This window comes from Schistocerca serialis, chromosome 2, assembly GCF_023864345.2.
Source record: "Schistocerca serialis cubense isolate TAMUIC-IGC-003099 chromosome 2, iqSchSeri2.2, whole genome shotgun sequence".
Taxonomy (NCBI): Eukaryota; Metazoa; Arthropoda; class Insecta; order Orthoptera; family Acrididae; genus Schistocerca; species Schistocerca serialis.
Window position 1 is genome coordinate 574,081,438 of NC_064639.1, and position 16,177 is coordinate 574,097,614.

Sequence of the window (16,177 nt, forward strand, 5' to 3'; positions counted from 1 at the left end):
ATAAACTTTGACATATCGGATTTTCTCGGCAGTAGCTAGATGTATTAACTGAAATGACGAGACGATTTTTTCCTTGCTAGGACTCCAACCCGGCACATATCGCTGTTATATTCTAGAGAAAAGGAACGTTAAGCATGGGTTTGTTACACCAGCAACGACATGTGAGCATGTTTGAACTGGAAATAAAATGACAAAAAGTTCAGTGCTGACTAGGAATCGAACCCCACACATATCGTTGTTGACTACACATAAAGAGACGTCAGCTAACGAATTTTTCTCCACCAGCAGCTCGGAATAACATTCTTGAACTTACAGTGATCTCGCAAATAGTTCTGGAAGTCAAAAATTCAGATATCGTTAGTGTTGACAACGAATGAAAATGCATTAAAAATAAAAATTATTATCCACCAGCAGATAGGTGTTCTCATGCTAGAGCTTGATAATACATAGTGAAAAGTTTAGTGCTGGGCCAGGATTCCAACCCATTCATGCGCAATATGTGGAGATGTTGAGGAATCTTCAGTTTTGAACAAACAGCAAGTTGTAGTCGAGCTGTCTTGTCACGAAGGGATCAAATTCCGCGTTAAGGGCGGTCTAAGTTGCATTCCCAGTTCAGAACCAATTTTATCGACATACAGAAGCTCAAATAAAAGACGGAATAAGTATCCTGTGACCATACATAGGGTTTGTTTCGTCACTAGAAATAAGTAACTAGTATAAGAAAGGTTACTGATGATAGAGTTTCTACATGTCGCCACTCCTTACTTTATTGTGGTTCCACCTAACGTCTACTTGGTAGAGAAGGAATATCATGTTTAATGTGATCTTCAGACCACAATGCCATTATACCTTCTTCACTTGGCGTAGACAGAAGAGAATAGAACCTGCCGCTCCCTATAAAAAAAATCGGCAGAAGTTGGAATCAAACCCAGATCATCAGCATATGAAACTATCATCAGTCCAACAGACCACCAAACCCTCTTCTCTACGACTCATTTCTCTATCATAACACCGTTGCGGCTCACAAGATGAGAATTATGACACACAGGCTCCCTGTAGTGGTTTGCAGGATGTTCAGTACATTCATTTACTTGGTTCACCGAATCGCCATAAACTAGCTGCCTTGGCTACCCAGTGCATACATTCGACCCTATTTTGTAATCACAGAAATAAAGTAACGTAACTGCCACCTACATAGAGCTGCCAACAGTGTAGGATGCAGAAATTTAAATAGGAAGTGTTCCTTTCCATTTGAGCTATTGTATTGCGCTATCTGTTTGTTGAAACCATCGTGCAGTCCAAAAGAAATGCTGTAATTGTCTGTCTCTCAGATATCTATATCCGGCCATATGCATTATCTCACAGCACTGTGGAATGCCGAAGTGCTGGAGGAACTTTTATGCACTTCCGGAGGCGCTGAAGCTACGTCACAGCTAGTAGCGTAACGATAAGCGTCGCGCACTGTTGATAAGACGTCGTGTGTTCCATTACATTTGCTGCCACATTTTTTAAAAACGCAATTCTACTGTGTGCTGAAGTTATCAATTTAATGGAACTTTGAACATAAGTCTCTTCACTTCTCAACCCAAAATAGTCGCATGTGGAAAAAAGGCTAACTTCCGCGTCATCTTGTTCTTTTCTGGTTTAATAGACGGCCAGGCAGCAGATGCGCTCGAAGCTTTTGTATTATGTATGGGGAGAGTGCATCGTGCCAAAATAGTCAGAAAAGTATTTTCTACATTAGCTGTCGGCTGGTAGTGGCATTTTATTCTTCTTCAAACCTTGTTTGACAGCTTTAACTCAGAACAAGTTTTCTACATGCATGTAATCAATAAACTGCATGTGCACTGTCAGACTGTTATAGATAGCATCAGAGAATTCGCATGTATCGTTGATGATTAATTTCTCTCTCATGTTTAGTATTGTTTTAACAACACTAAAGGAAACCTTACGAAAACTGTGCACTGTATTGTAAGAAATGAAATAAAACTACCCACGATAACCTTACGACGAAAGTAAGTCTCTTTTAACAAAACTGAGTATCTGTACAGAAGCGTGCCTCTATCTGCCCGAATTAGTAAAACACTACTCACTTAGATTTCGATTGGGTCTGTGTTTAAATGGTATGCTGTGTCATACTCAACAGGTATGCAAACGTGGCATTACGTATTCCTAGAAACCAAGAATTTGCTTGTCAGCAGCGGAAAGAGGCGTTACCTGCTGTGCAGCATTGTAAGTTTTTCACCATTGCACTATGAGCTGAAAGTATTTTCTAACGATTTGCTTATCGATGTTTGATCTGACTGCTTGCTGCTCTTACACATAAGGGATAAAAACTTTGCATTCAGCGAGGCTGGAACCGCGAACCATAACAGTCGCGGTTCTACAGGTCAGCACGTCAACACAGAGCTAGCAGATAGATATCGTTTGCGCTTTCCTCTTACGAGGCCAATAGGGACTAGAACTCGTAAACCGCTATTTACAGGACGAGATTAGTTGCGATTGCCACGTTCAGTGACTTTGCTGGGGTGAAAACCGTAAATTTACAATCTTCTGTTACACCTCAAGCGAAAACAACTCAGGTTATTCAAAGGAAATGACACGAGAAATCAAGTGAACTTTGAAGCTTAATTCCGTGCACACCAAGAAGTAACTCGTCGATCACAGAGTTGCCAAACATACCTTGCGTTGTTGCCAAATCTCAGTTACATTACCAGCAGGAAGAAGACGAACCGAAGTGATCCTACAGCGGGCTTGGAAGTGACCATAGCTGGCGCCTCAAAGCCGCGGCTGCTACGGCCTGGAATGCGTAATGCGTCTGATACGCATTTCTGTAACTAAGTTTAGGGACTGGAGCTTAGTTACTAATAATACTCAGAACTGACTGCTACTAAGCATCATAAATCAGTAACTCTCATAGTTGTTTTTATATTTCTTTCGCAACTGTACTCAAAACCAAGAAACTCATTCACGGACGTTTTAGCACCTCGCCGATAGTCGAGCACAACAAACATATTAAAATAAAAAGAGAATGTGTGTGTGTGTGTGTGTGTGTGTGTGTGTGTGTGTGTGTGTGTGTGAGAGAGAGAGAGAGAGAGAGAGAGAGAGAGAGAGAGAGAGAGAGAGAGAGAGGGGGGGGGGGGGGTAAAAAATTGTTGTAAAGAAATTGAATACTGGTATGTAAAGAAATCTTTAATTAAAATGACTCGTTCCACATCATTACGAAATGTCGTATTCATGATCTATAGAACAAGTATTAACCTAAGCTAATCATATTGCTGACTATCCATGAAGAGTCATGAAGTACCGAAATTTTCGCCTATATCAGTAACCAAATCTGAACTTGAAACTAAAAGACGACAGTTTTTGTAATAGACCGGGACTCCTATCAAGATCCTTTCATCTCTGTTAACTAAGCGTGAAAGATGTCTGATATACCTCAATTCAGAAGTAACAAAGTGTGTATGCTTTTAAAGATGAAGCGCATGATGTGAGTCCTGCGACGGAGATACGAACTCAAGACGCAATCGGATTGTTAACTAAGTAAAATCAAATGTTACGTATCGTTTTTTCTTGCCAGCTGCTAGGTGTTTAATCTAAAATAAGGACACAAATTTTTGTGCCTGAGCGACAATCGAACCGCACTCGCCGGCCGCGGTGGCCGTGCGGTTTTAGGCGCTCCAGTCCGGAGCCGCGCTGCTGCTACGGTCGCAGGTTCAAATCCTGCCTCGGGCATGGGTGTGTAAGATGTCCTTAGGTTAGTTAGGTTTAAGTAGTTCTAAGTTCTAGGGGACTGATGACCACAGCAGTTGAGTCCCATAGTGCTCAGAGCCATTTGAACCATTTTTTTTGAACCGCACTCCTATCGTTCTTTATTGTCCACGAATATTTCTTAAATATCAATTGCTTGCTCACCAACAGTAAGATGTGTGCGTCTTTGTCCAGAAATTGTTGGCAATATGAACAGACATTAAAAATGCACGTTAATTTTCACTAGCAGGCCGGTGTGCACGTGATAGGGGTTGAAATGAAATTATGAATATTTATGTACTGGATCAGGATTCGGACCCACATATTTACCTTTGGAGAAGACTGCAGTCAAGGGAAAAGGAACGAAATGATTTAACTATACTGTTCCGAGAGATTCAGATCCTCGAAAGAGGTGATACGAATTCGAATCACAGACCAGCACCAAGTTTTTCAACGTCTCTAGTTCAATCAAGTACAAGTAAAATAAGAGCCCTGTTCCTTTAGACGGCTATCAGTTCATCAAATAAAATAAAATTTTCTAATGTAAGTAAGTTTACTGGTGACAGTATTTCTGTTTACCCTGACCTCCACCTATGTCATTTTCCAACGTAAACCGGCTCTGCCCAGTTTGGAATGAAGGAACGTGATGTTTAATGCTGATTCTGGTTTATAACAGGTTTCTCTTGAGGTTACCAGAGGTAAAGAAAATCTGTTTGTGCCTTTTAAAAGTAAATGCCTGAACCCACGCATTGCACTTGTGATAGTTCGTTCCACCAGACCATTGTGGCCACTTTTCCCAGCCCCGGGATCGTGCTGTAATGGATGATGTGCTTAGCTTACTAAACTAGTCATGGTGGGAAAAACCCGAGTCTATTAAATGGTTAAGTAGAAGCAAGCTTCTAACGTGGAGATTATGCTATTCTCATGTCAGCAGGATGTAAAGACTCTTCTAGGCGACGTAGCCTGGATTTGAAGCCATTTTGAAATATTCACTAATTCAGGAAATTTCTTAGTTCGAGAAAATCCACTGTGAAGTGTGAATTTAACGGATAATTCGATTATCACCGTCATTATTAATATCATTTTCTTCATACCGCTGCTCGAACACATGTGCTTGAAGATCATTTAATTCCTTTTGGTCATTATAGAAGTTGTTGCCCAAGAACAAGTTCTTTCCCTGTGTATGGAATCCTTTTCATGTTACTATCAAACATCAGCAATTACTCGTAGATCACATTAAAACTAAAGTAATTGATGAAGACGTTACTTGATAACGAAAACGCGCTGCTTTTCTTCATTTATTTGCGCCTAGAAATGGCTGTCGAATACTGCCAAACCAAAAGCCAAGGGATCTTACTGCCTTCCAATATACGTCGCTGTCGTTTCTTCCATATGATTTGGTCGACGTGACCTGTTTCAATTTGTGTGTGACAGAATGATTTAGAAAATCAGTTGTTTGCCTTTGCAATAAACAGAAAGATTTTCATTCTAAGCTATCCAAGTCCAAAATTTTCGCAATATTAGTTCAAATTTAGTATTCGCTTCCATAATGTAAGGAAAGTATTTCACAGTTGCAAAACCCGCATCCGACTCACTGTCCTTACACTTAGTCGCTGGCCATAAATTCTAGCTCAGTGTGACGCCAGTTTAAGTAACCTAATGTAAGGAAGACTGTTTGCCAGTGCTCTTTCTCACCGGAAAATATGCAATTCACTCATTGGGCTCCATAAGTACACTGTAACACTAATTTCTGTGTGTATGCAATGCATACGGATTGTAGAATTTAGTGGTGCTCTCTCTTCCACTTCTGTGTACAATATGCCTGACCTAAACGGGCCCTTTATCATTACAGGCCCTGGGCGCTGTATCATCATATTGACAACAGTAAGGTGCTTATACTGACAACCTCATTGTTCGTTTTACCCGATTTTGTAATCATTTAAGTAAAACAACATGACCTTCGAGTGGGAGACATTTCGTCCCCCTTTTCCTTCTGTGAAATTTGTCAGTAAGCTTTTTGCCTTCGAACCAGCGAAATGCGGCAGAGTACCGCTGGTAAACGATTTACAAACCATGATTTATGCCGTTAACACGATTTCTTTAAACACTGGCGTAGCTGAAGGAATTTAGTTTGTTCTTAAATCGTCTTATGCAGCAACTTTCACAGATATCTCAAATAGGAAAAGCTCTTTATCCAGGTACGAAGGTTGCAAAACAAATTTCCCACAGTTTGTGTCAGGTTGATCTTTTCGTCTGATAGCACTGCGTAAGTATTTTGTCTAAGAGGTATTAAAGTAGTGCTCCTGTAGCTGTGGGAATCATTGGTTGAAAACGAGTTTCACACCAGTGGGTACAGTACTGATAAATATTCAAAATGATTATCAACCTAAGTCTGCGTTCATCCACAAATTGAGGCGTATTTGTAATATTGAAGCTAGACTAGGTATCCTTGTTTTCCTTGAGTATGCATTGGTAGGCGTTTACACACACGTATACGAGGATAATCCCAAAGGTAAGGTCTCCTAAGGGACACGCAACTGCCAACGCAGGCACAAACGAGTGATCCTTAATTTTAATGGCAAGCAGAAACCACAGTGTTGGCTACATGGTGGCACGGTGATAAAGAGGAAGACTATGGATACGAAGGTCTCAGGTTCGATCCCTCACCAGTCCCACGATTTTTATGTGCCGTTTTACACATATTTCCCCTGGGGCAGTGATTTTTGATGTGAAAAATGCCGAGTTGCACTGTGGTCCGAAAGCCACGTAAAACTGTAGGTTCCCCTATTAACTGGCTAGGTAAGTCAACTCAAAAGTCGGATGAAAGCAACAGCATACCACCTCCAACAAGACCGTGCCTATTAAAGCACTGTAGTGTTCAAACCACTCTTGCGACTAATGACTGCTTTGCTTTCTATGGGTTCCAACACTAATGATCTTCGGGTTATTAACATTTTTGTGTTTTCATACTGTAGCTTTGATACCAGTAAACGTAAGTAACCGGCCGAACACTGTCACCGTTCGAGTTGTCAAGGTGGTAGACGACGATGCTGTCGACCCCATTTACAATTTTGGTCATGGCTATTCTGCGTATTTCAAGATATACTTTTATACACTTGGTACGCTTCCAAATTGATATCTGATAGAGCTGTATTCAGCAACATGAATCAGATATGTTTTCCGTGCAATATATCGGACAACACGTCAGTGCAGCGAGATTTCGTTTATGTGCTGTGCATGGTGCAAGAAATATTTGTGTTTTGCTTGCTTCTGTGATAGGTTTCACCCCACTGAATGCGAGCACGAATAGACTGTCAATAACAGGAATTACGCAATAACACACTTAAAAGTTGTATTTTTGCATTATGTATCCCGATGAAAATAACTGTAAACAGGTCATATGCCTACTTGCTTATTATCGCGCTTCTCGATGCTTTCCTCAAAAAATTAAAATGAAAATAAAAGAGAGAGAGAGAGACAGAGATAAAACAGAAATGTATTTCAAATATCAGCTCAGTGACGCCATGTTCGTCTCGTGATGTAAAGGAAGGATATGTGATTGGTAAGATCTCGTTGTACTAGCGATATGTATGGCTACGGGGTTCTTTGTTTTCTCTCTGCAAACAACTAGAACAGAATTCAGTAACAAAGTGGTAAGAACACCTACTCAGTGCGCCAATTAAACATTCAGCCATTCTTGGTTATATGTTAATCTTCTGTAATGCAGTAAACATCCTTGATTATTGATTGGTAATTACTACCATTGTTATTGTTATTCGTTACCCCACAACAGCTTTCCTATCACTCATTGCCGCCGATGCACGTAACGAATGGATCAGGATGAATGGAATGTGGGATGTTTCGTCACGGAGAATATACACATTTATCTCGGCGTCTTGTATCAGGGTAATATGAAAATCTCAATAAGAAATGACGACAATAACACCCAACTATTTCTGTCCACTTAACACCATGACGACAGACAAATTGGCGTCTCACTGTATTTTGATTACAGTTCGTTAGCCTTTTTGCGACCTCATTTTAATACCTCGTGGGAGCAGGCATAATATTTTGCTTTTTGAACACCGAATAACAACACACAAAGATAGTAGATGGAAGGATACAAAGAAAAAATCAGACTCGTGGGTGTAGAGCCAGTTCATCATAAGAAGACTAAACAAGAGGGAAACATTACGAAAGCAATGAATACGCTGGTTAGTGTACATTATTTGTATAGATCTGAAGATGAAAAAGCGCAGATCTGCACAGTGCCCGCATCTGCACTTTAGTTTCTGTCTTAATGGGCATAATTTTTAGTTTCTTCTCTTCTGAATTATCAAATGAATTGATCGTTACGTGGTACAGAATAATTAGGTAACTGAGTTTCTTTCAGCTTCCATTCGCACCAACATTTTTCTACATTCTCGTAAAATTCATGAAATTCTACTTGTATGATCACAAGACTGCACATAGATGCAATCGATTTCGAGGTGCAAAGTGTTTGTTATCTTACTTTTCGTGACAGGTTGGCAAAGTTGATTTCCAAAGACATTTTATTGTACTGAAATAATCTTTTGTAACAAAGTAACAAGGTAAGTGTTTTATTCGTATATATTTTGTGGGAAACTGTAATCGTGATGGAAGATTACACACCTGAATGTTTGACACAGCTGGTATGAGAAAACGCTGCATACTAACCAAACCCCGCGCCTCCTCTCCGTATCCTCCTATGACACGAGCACAGGATTCTCCTCCTATAACGCTACAGAGCTGTTCCTAGCACAGCTGAGAATTGGCAACATCGTCACAAACATTTGGCAACACTGTGACAGTGCAATCACTTCCGCGTATGGTACTGAACTGACTCGCTAAATTCACTTGATATTCCCTTTCCATTTGAATGACTTGTAGTATATAATCCTCACGTAAACTAAGACACTGAGACCGAAATTTCAATTTTTTGGCTAAAGAAATGCTATGAAAGTCAGATTGCGTTGCGCTAAAAATATTGTGTGTCGGTTTAAGCACAGTAATGTATAATTGTTCAAAGGGGATGTTTCATATGGCGCCATATGAAACGATCCCTTAGAAAAATTTATGAATTATTGTGCTGATAAATCTCTTACATTATTTGATTTTCAAACAGCTGAGCAAAACTGAACGTACTCAGACATTTCGTTCTTTACCTATTCTGATCAACACTAAACTGACACGTAATATTTTTAGCGCAACGCAATCTGACTTTCAAAAATCCCTACAAACGAATGGCCCTGACTAACATTAACCTATACGTTTCACAAATCACTTACCTCACAAAAATCTTCGTTACTCGAACTACTGCAATACAGCAAGCGCCACTACTGCCAGCTAAATAAAAGAGCCTAACTACTGAAGGCACTAACTACTGACAGGCACAGTTAGCAAAAGAAAGATTTTGATAGAGAACAAACAATGTATTTACGTTAATATTGTTCAAAAGTCATATTATATATATCAGTTCATGACATCCAGTCTTACAAATTTACTCTTTCTTAATGAGACACGTCCAAATCGTCCGCTCTCAAAATCCCGCCATCTCTCTCCCCACATCCACCACTGCTGGCTGCTCACCACCAACTGCGCAACGCTACGCGCTGTTAACATCCAGCTGCCCAACACTACAATGGCAGACAACAATGCAAACTAGGCACAGACTGCACACAGCACAGCCAGTGATTTTCATACAGAGCGCTACGTGGCGTTGACGTTACCAATATGAGAACCTACACAGCCTACTTACAAAGGCAGGTAGTTCATGGCGATTCGGTGAACCAAGTAAATGAATGTACTGAACATCCTGCAAATCACTACAGGGAGCCTGTGTGTCATAATTCTCATCTTGTGAGCCGCAACGGTGTTATGATAGAGAAATGAGTCGTAGAGAAGAGGATTTGGTGGTCTGTTGGACTGATGATAGTTTCATATGCTGATGATTTGGGTTCGATTCCAACTTCTGCCGATGATTTTTGATAGGGAGAGGCAGATTCTATTCTCTTCTGGCTACGCCAAGTGAAGAAGGTATAATGGCATTGTGGTCTGAAAATCACATTAAACATGATATTCCCTTTCTACCAAGTAGACGTTAGGTGGAACCACAATAAAGTATGGAGTGGCGACATGTAGAAACTATCACCAGTAACCTTTCTTATACTAGTTATTCATTTCTAGTGACGAAACAAACCCTGTGTATGGTCACAGGACACTTATTCCATCTTTTATATGAGCTTCTGTATGTCGATAAAATTGGTTCTGAACTGGGAATGCAACTCAAACCGCCCTTAACGCGGAATTTGATCCCTTCGTGACAATACAAAATGGTTCAAATGGCTCTGAGCACTATGGGACTCAACATCTGTGGTCATTAGTCCCCTAGAATTTAGAACTACTTAAACCTAACCAACCTAAGGACATCACACACATCCATGCCCGAGGCTGCAACTGCAGCAGTCGCGCGGTTCCGAACTGAGCGCCTAGAACCGCGAGACCGCCGCGGCCGGCCGTGACAATACAGCTCGACTACCACTTGTTTGTTCAAAACTGCAGATTCCTCAACATCTCCACATATTGCGCACGAATGGGTTGGAATCCTGGCCCAGCACTAAACTTTTCACTATGTATTATTAAGCTCTAGCATGAGAACACCTATCTGCTGGTGGATAATAACTTTTATTTTTAATGCATTTTCATTCGTTGTCAACACTAACGATATCTGACGTTTTTGACTCCCAGTGAGACACAGAACTATTTGCGAGACCACTGTAAGATTAAGGATGTTATTCCGAGCTGCTGGTGGAGAAAAATTCGGTAAGTGTCGTCTCTTTGTGTGTAGTCAACAACGGTATGTGTAGGGTTCTATTCCTAGTCAGCACTGAACTCTTTATCATATTATTTCTAGTTCAAACATGCTCACATGTCGCTGCTGGTGTAACGAACCCATACTTAACGTTCCTTTTCTCTAGAATATAACAGCGATACCTGCCGGGCTGTATTCCTGGGAAGGAAAAATTAATGTTTCGTCTCGTCATTTCAGTTAATACATCTAGCTACTGCTGAGAAAATCCGCTATGTCAAAGTTTATTGTGCTTCGATAACAATCCGATTAGGTTCTGGGTTCGAATCCCTGTCCAACACAAAGCTTTACCTCACTGCATTTCAAGTAAGTTACTTGTGAAGAAGCGGTTTTTAAAATCTCTCGTAGTTCGTTAACAGGGCAATAGATGCTGGGTAGGAATTCGCGTCCGTTAAAAATATTTACGTTATGTGATTTAAATTTGATATTTGTTAACTGATACTGTCTAAAATCGAGGTATACCACTCTCTTTATGCCTAGTCAGGAATGACTGTTAATTTCCGTCAGTCACGAAATCTTAGTTTGCATGACCTGGGTTTGAATCCATATGCAGAACGAGTCGGTTCGTCGTGTCATTTGAAGTTCATACATATTCTCAACTAGCTGCTCGTGAATAACGTAAATTTTTAATGACATTTTATGTTTAATAACAAGTATGGTATGTTACTTTGAAGAGGAAATCATGAATACGACGACCTTACTACGTGCATTACCTATCTGACGTAATAATGAGAGTGCTAACATTTCAGGTATGTCAGTTATTGCAGTAAATGCGAGCTTTCAAGCCTCACGGACAGTCTTATCTGTGATGAGGTGTTGCCTGATATTTGTAGTATCGTGGTATTACTTTACATCTTAAGTTATTGCGATACAGTGCAGCGTTTTATAGTGGTGATTTGTTGGAACCATTTTCAATAGCCAAACGGCTGTACCAGTTTGCGATTAGAGGACCTGCTAGACAGTTGTGTTATGTATGTCGCATGGGAATCAGGTGAAATGCAATTCAGGTCGTTCGGATACTTTTGAGCACGACTGTAAATAAAATTAGAAGTTAAATATCAAATGTTTTCACCAATAGCGAAATGCTGGAACCTTAATTGACGATAGAATTGTTTTTGCCTGACTGGGATTCGAACCCAGCATCTAGTACCGTCGTTTTCTAGCCAGGAAGAGACGATAAACAGCTATTGTTGGTTCACTAGTAACGAGATGGTCGCATGTTTAGCTAGACATCAGGCGACGAAAAGTTCTGTGCTGAATGGAATTCAAACCCCGCACTCGTGGTGATGAAGAAACTTTCACTATCCAATTCTTTTCCAATAATAGCTAGGAATGGCATGTTTGTACTTTCAATGATGTTATGGAAAATACTCTACTGGCTGGAAGTTGTTGTCGTCGTTGGTGATCACAACGAACACAACGTCAAACCCAAATCCGTTTTCACCAGTAGGATGGAGAGGAATATTTGAACTTGAAAAGATGTAAGGAAATGTTTGATCTTGTAATGTGTTAAAAAGCTCATCATGTGGCTGTGAGTTGAAACGAACATGTTACAGCCTACAACGCACGAAGAGACGTTGAAAATGCAACTATTTATCACCAGTAGTTCGAAGTGCACATGCTAGGGCTTGAAATGAAGTAATGAATATTTTGTGCTGATCAGGATTCGAAACCAGATAGGTGCCTTTCGAGGACGCCTAGAAGAGTTTGCAATCTTCGGGAACACAGTGAAATCGAATTCTAATCCCAGTCCAGCACCACAATTTTCAACGTCTCAGTTTCAAATAAAGTAAGAGCCTTGTGAACTTACATGGCCATTGGTTCATTATATGAAATACGTTTTCTAGTTTACGACGGCTTGCTGGTGACAGAGTCTCTGCCTTACGGGGTTTCTCCATCTGTCACAGCTCAAACGAATGCCCAGTCGGCAGCGAAAGGATGTTATCTTTACTGCGGATATTGAACTACGGAGCTTACTGGCGTTCTGCACTAGGCGTTACTAGGGATGAAGGAGAGCTTCTTGTGTGTGTTAAAAATCTACGCCTGACGTGAGATGTGAACCTACACGTTTTACACATCAATACAAGATTAATCCACCAGACCACGGAACGCCCTGCCAAGCACATAATTATGAATTGCAGAGTATTCATTTAGATGTAGATGCAGATGTCAAGGGACGCGTAACAGGAAGGAGGGTGGGATCTGGGAATGGATAGAAGTGCAGAAGTGCAAAATATAAGCGTGTGATGCATGCAAAGTATTGCTTACTTAGATGTGTGCCACAGTTCGTTTTATCTTAGGACCGAGAGATAAGGAAGGACTGTTCTCAGAACGAAGAATGGGTTATAGGGAAGGGGAGATCAAAGAATACGGTTTTATACGTGGTGAGAGGAATGATAAAGAGTAAAGACAGAAGCAATTAAAAGAGAAAATGTAGTGTCATTGGAAACCGCTAGATTTGTTTACAAAGTTTTGGGGGAGTGTAATAGAAGGGCACTTGCGGCGATAGTGTCAGAGAGAGAGTGTGTGAGAGAGAATAGAAGAGATATTAACAACGAGTAAACATAAATGTTCAAATGTGTGTGAAATCTTATGGGACTTAACTGCTAAGGCCATCAGTCCCTAATCTTACACACTACTTAACCTAAATTAGCCTAAGAACAAACATATACACCCATATCCGACGGAGGTCTCGAACCTCCGCCGGGACCAGCCTCACAGTCCCTGACTGCAGCGCCCCAGACCGCTCGGCTAATCCCGCGCGGCGAGTAAACATAATATGAAATCGTTGGCGTATTGTGTGGAGGACGGAGGGTGTATTCATGGATGGAGTGGAAGAGAAAGACGTATCTGAAATAACAAAAACTACTGTGACAGAGTCCATCTACGCTGATTAGTTTGTAAGTATGTAGACAGGGTATAAATGAAATTAAAATAGAATACTTAACAAACTGTATATTCAAAAGAAACCCACTTGAATTAAAAGGGCAACTCAAAGGAAAGCTAACCCATATTGTATCTTTTCTGTTGCCACGCGATCTTCCACTAGCTCACAATGAGGAAAAATGACGAAAAAGAAGACATAACAAAACATTTTAAGAATCTAATATTTTATCCAGAATCCTTCATTATTTTGTACTTCTATCACGCGTCTTGGCATAGAATGTATAAGCCGTCGGACGTAACAGCCTGAAGAAGCAACTTCCTCCCAGACTTCCAGGACGCAGTCCCAGAGAGCGTCCGCAGTAATTGGTTGGTTTCGTGGCCAGTTCTCTGTTAATGTTCTGGCGACCTCAGCCCACATGTTTTCCATGGAGTTCATATCAGCCGCCCGTGGCGGCCAGTCCATGACGTTGACGCCAATCGTGGAGAGCCGCTGCTGAACAAATGCTGACTTTTGAATGGGAGAATGGTCCTCTTGCAATGTGACGTCCCCTTCTGCGTACAGCAATCGCACTGACGGAAGCATCACATTTTCCAATATGTGGGCATACGCGCGCTGTCCAGAGTTCCTTCTATCCTGTGAAGAATTCCCGCCCCTCTAGCAGAAATCCAACCCCAGCAGGTAACAGATAGCTGGCCACTTCTTCTCGTCGTGGTTACATATTCGCGTCGATGGCAAGTCCCCTGCGGCCTGTAAACGATTCGTGGACCGTCGCTATTGGTGGAAAACACCTTCTCATCAGTGAAAATGACGTTGTCCCACGACGCTCTCAGATGGAGCTCCGCAAATGCTAGCCGGTATAAAACGTTGTCTTCGCTGAGCTCTTGTTTCACGGCGGATCGTCGTGCATGCAGTCCAGCGTCCCTCAGCCTTCGGCGAATCGTGTCACTGGAGCCGGGGAAGTTGGTCTCCCGCCGCAACTGCTTCGCGTTCAGAAAGGGATTTTCTCTGCTCCTAGACACTAGGTCCCTGTCTTCCTGCTGTGAGATCACTCTCTTCCTGCCTGAGCCAGGAGCCCTGTTGGTGGTGCCTCTTTCAAGGCAGATCCTCCACCATCTCGTTGCAGTGGTATGTGTACGCCATACCGTCTGCCAGCTTCTCTGATGGAACATCCTCCTTCCTCAATGAGAGCGACGACTCTACCTCGGCCGGCCGGAGTTGCCGAGCGGTTCTAGGCGCTTCAGTCTGAAACCGCGCGACCGCTACGGTCGCAGGTTCGAATCCTGCCTCGGGCATTGATGTGTGTGATGTCCTTAGGTTAGTTAGATTTAAGTAGTTCTAAGTTCTAGGGGACTGATGACCTCAGATGTTACGTACCGTAGTGCTCAGAGCCATTTGAACCATTTTTTGACTACCTCGAATAGACCTCTCCCAGTGAGCCATTACGGCAAACAGCCTGACGTGTATTTCTGCTTGCCGCTCTTATACCGATTCCAGGAGAGGAGGTAAACATATTTACGTCAAACGGAGCGGCATAGGCATGCGGCGCAGCCGTGCTGGCTCGTCCCGGGCTGTTGGCCCACCAACGCCACCGCCAGCTCGCTGGCAAAGAAAAATCGCGCGAACACAGAGATGATATTACACAACAGGCTAGCCAACGTTGGCTGCAGAAATAGCACTAGTCCTGGACAAATGTTCTTTCTCCTCTCACTCATAACGTCGGGATCTTGTTTGTCCCATTAAGAATGATCGACAAATGTTGTTTCTGCATTCATTCGATAGAGGGAACGCCATAACATGGAAATCAGCTCGTAACTCAATTTAACCAGCCTGGCTGGCCCGTAGCTCGCGAGCCGCGGCTAGTACAGACGCGGGCCGCACGGCCACGATCAGCCCTTCAAGGATCAAAAGTTACACCTAACCTACCCAAGTCTGTAGTACAAACTAACGCAGCTACAGCTATTATGCTATAACATGTGCAGGCACACCTACAGTTGACAATTTATTCAAATATTTGACGAACAATACTTTCAAAAATACATTAATTTTAAACATAGCTACCACAAAATATTTCACCTAGCTAGCAATAGCATGACGCAGGAAACTATACATTCTTGTAAGCGCTGTGCATTAGATGTAGCCTTAAGAAAACCTGTATTCAACCACGACAACTAAGTGGAATGTAAGAGTAAACAGGTTTGGCGGCAGCTTCTCCAAATAATAGTATATACTTAGTATATAATACACGTTTTGTGCACTTATACCATGTACTCAGTGTCTCTGAAACAATACGTGCTGCACGACGGAAATTACTTTCTGCTGAGGCACTTCATTTACATCTCAATGATACACGACTACTAAAGAACATTGCTCTTTACGGCAGTCAATCCACTTGTAAATTAACTTCATGATACCGCAGATATTAGGCAACACGTTACTAGGGATGAGTAAGGCCTTAAGGTTTGCAACTAAACATGCTACTCCTAGCTACTACTGAATATGAAGTTGATTATTAATGTGTCTTCATAACCATGTGTGCAGCGCTCGACTCTCAGTCAGCATAGACGTTTTCGTCACCTTATTTCTAGTTAAACGTGTGCACATCTCGCTGATGGTGGACCAACATTGGACATTTCTCGTCTGTTCCTGGTTAG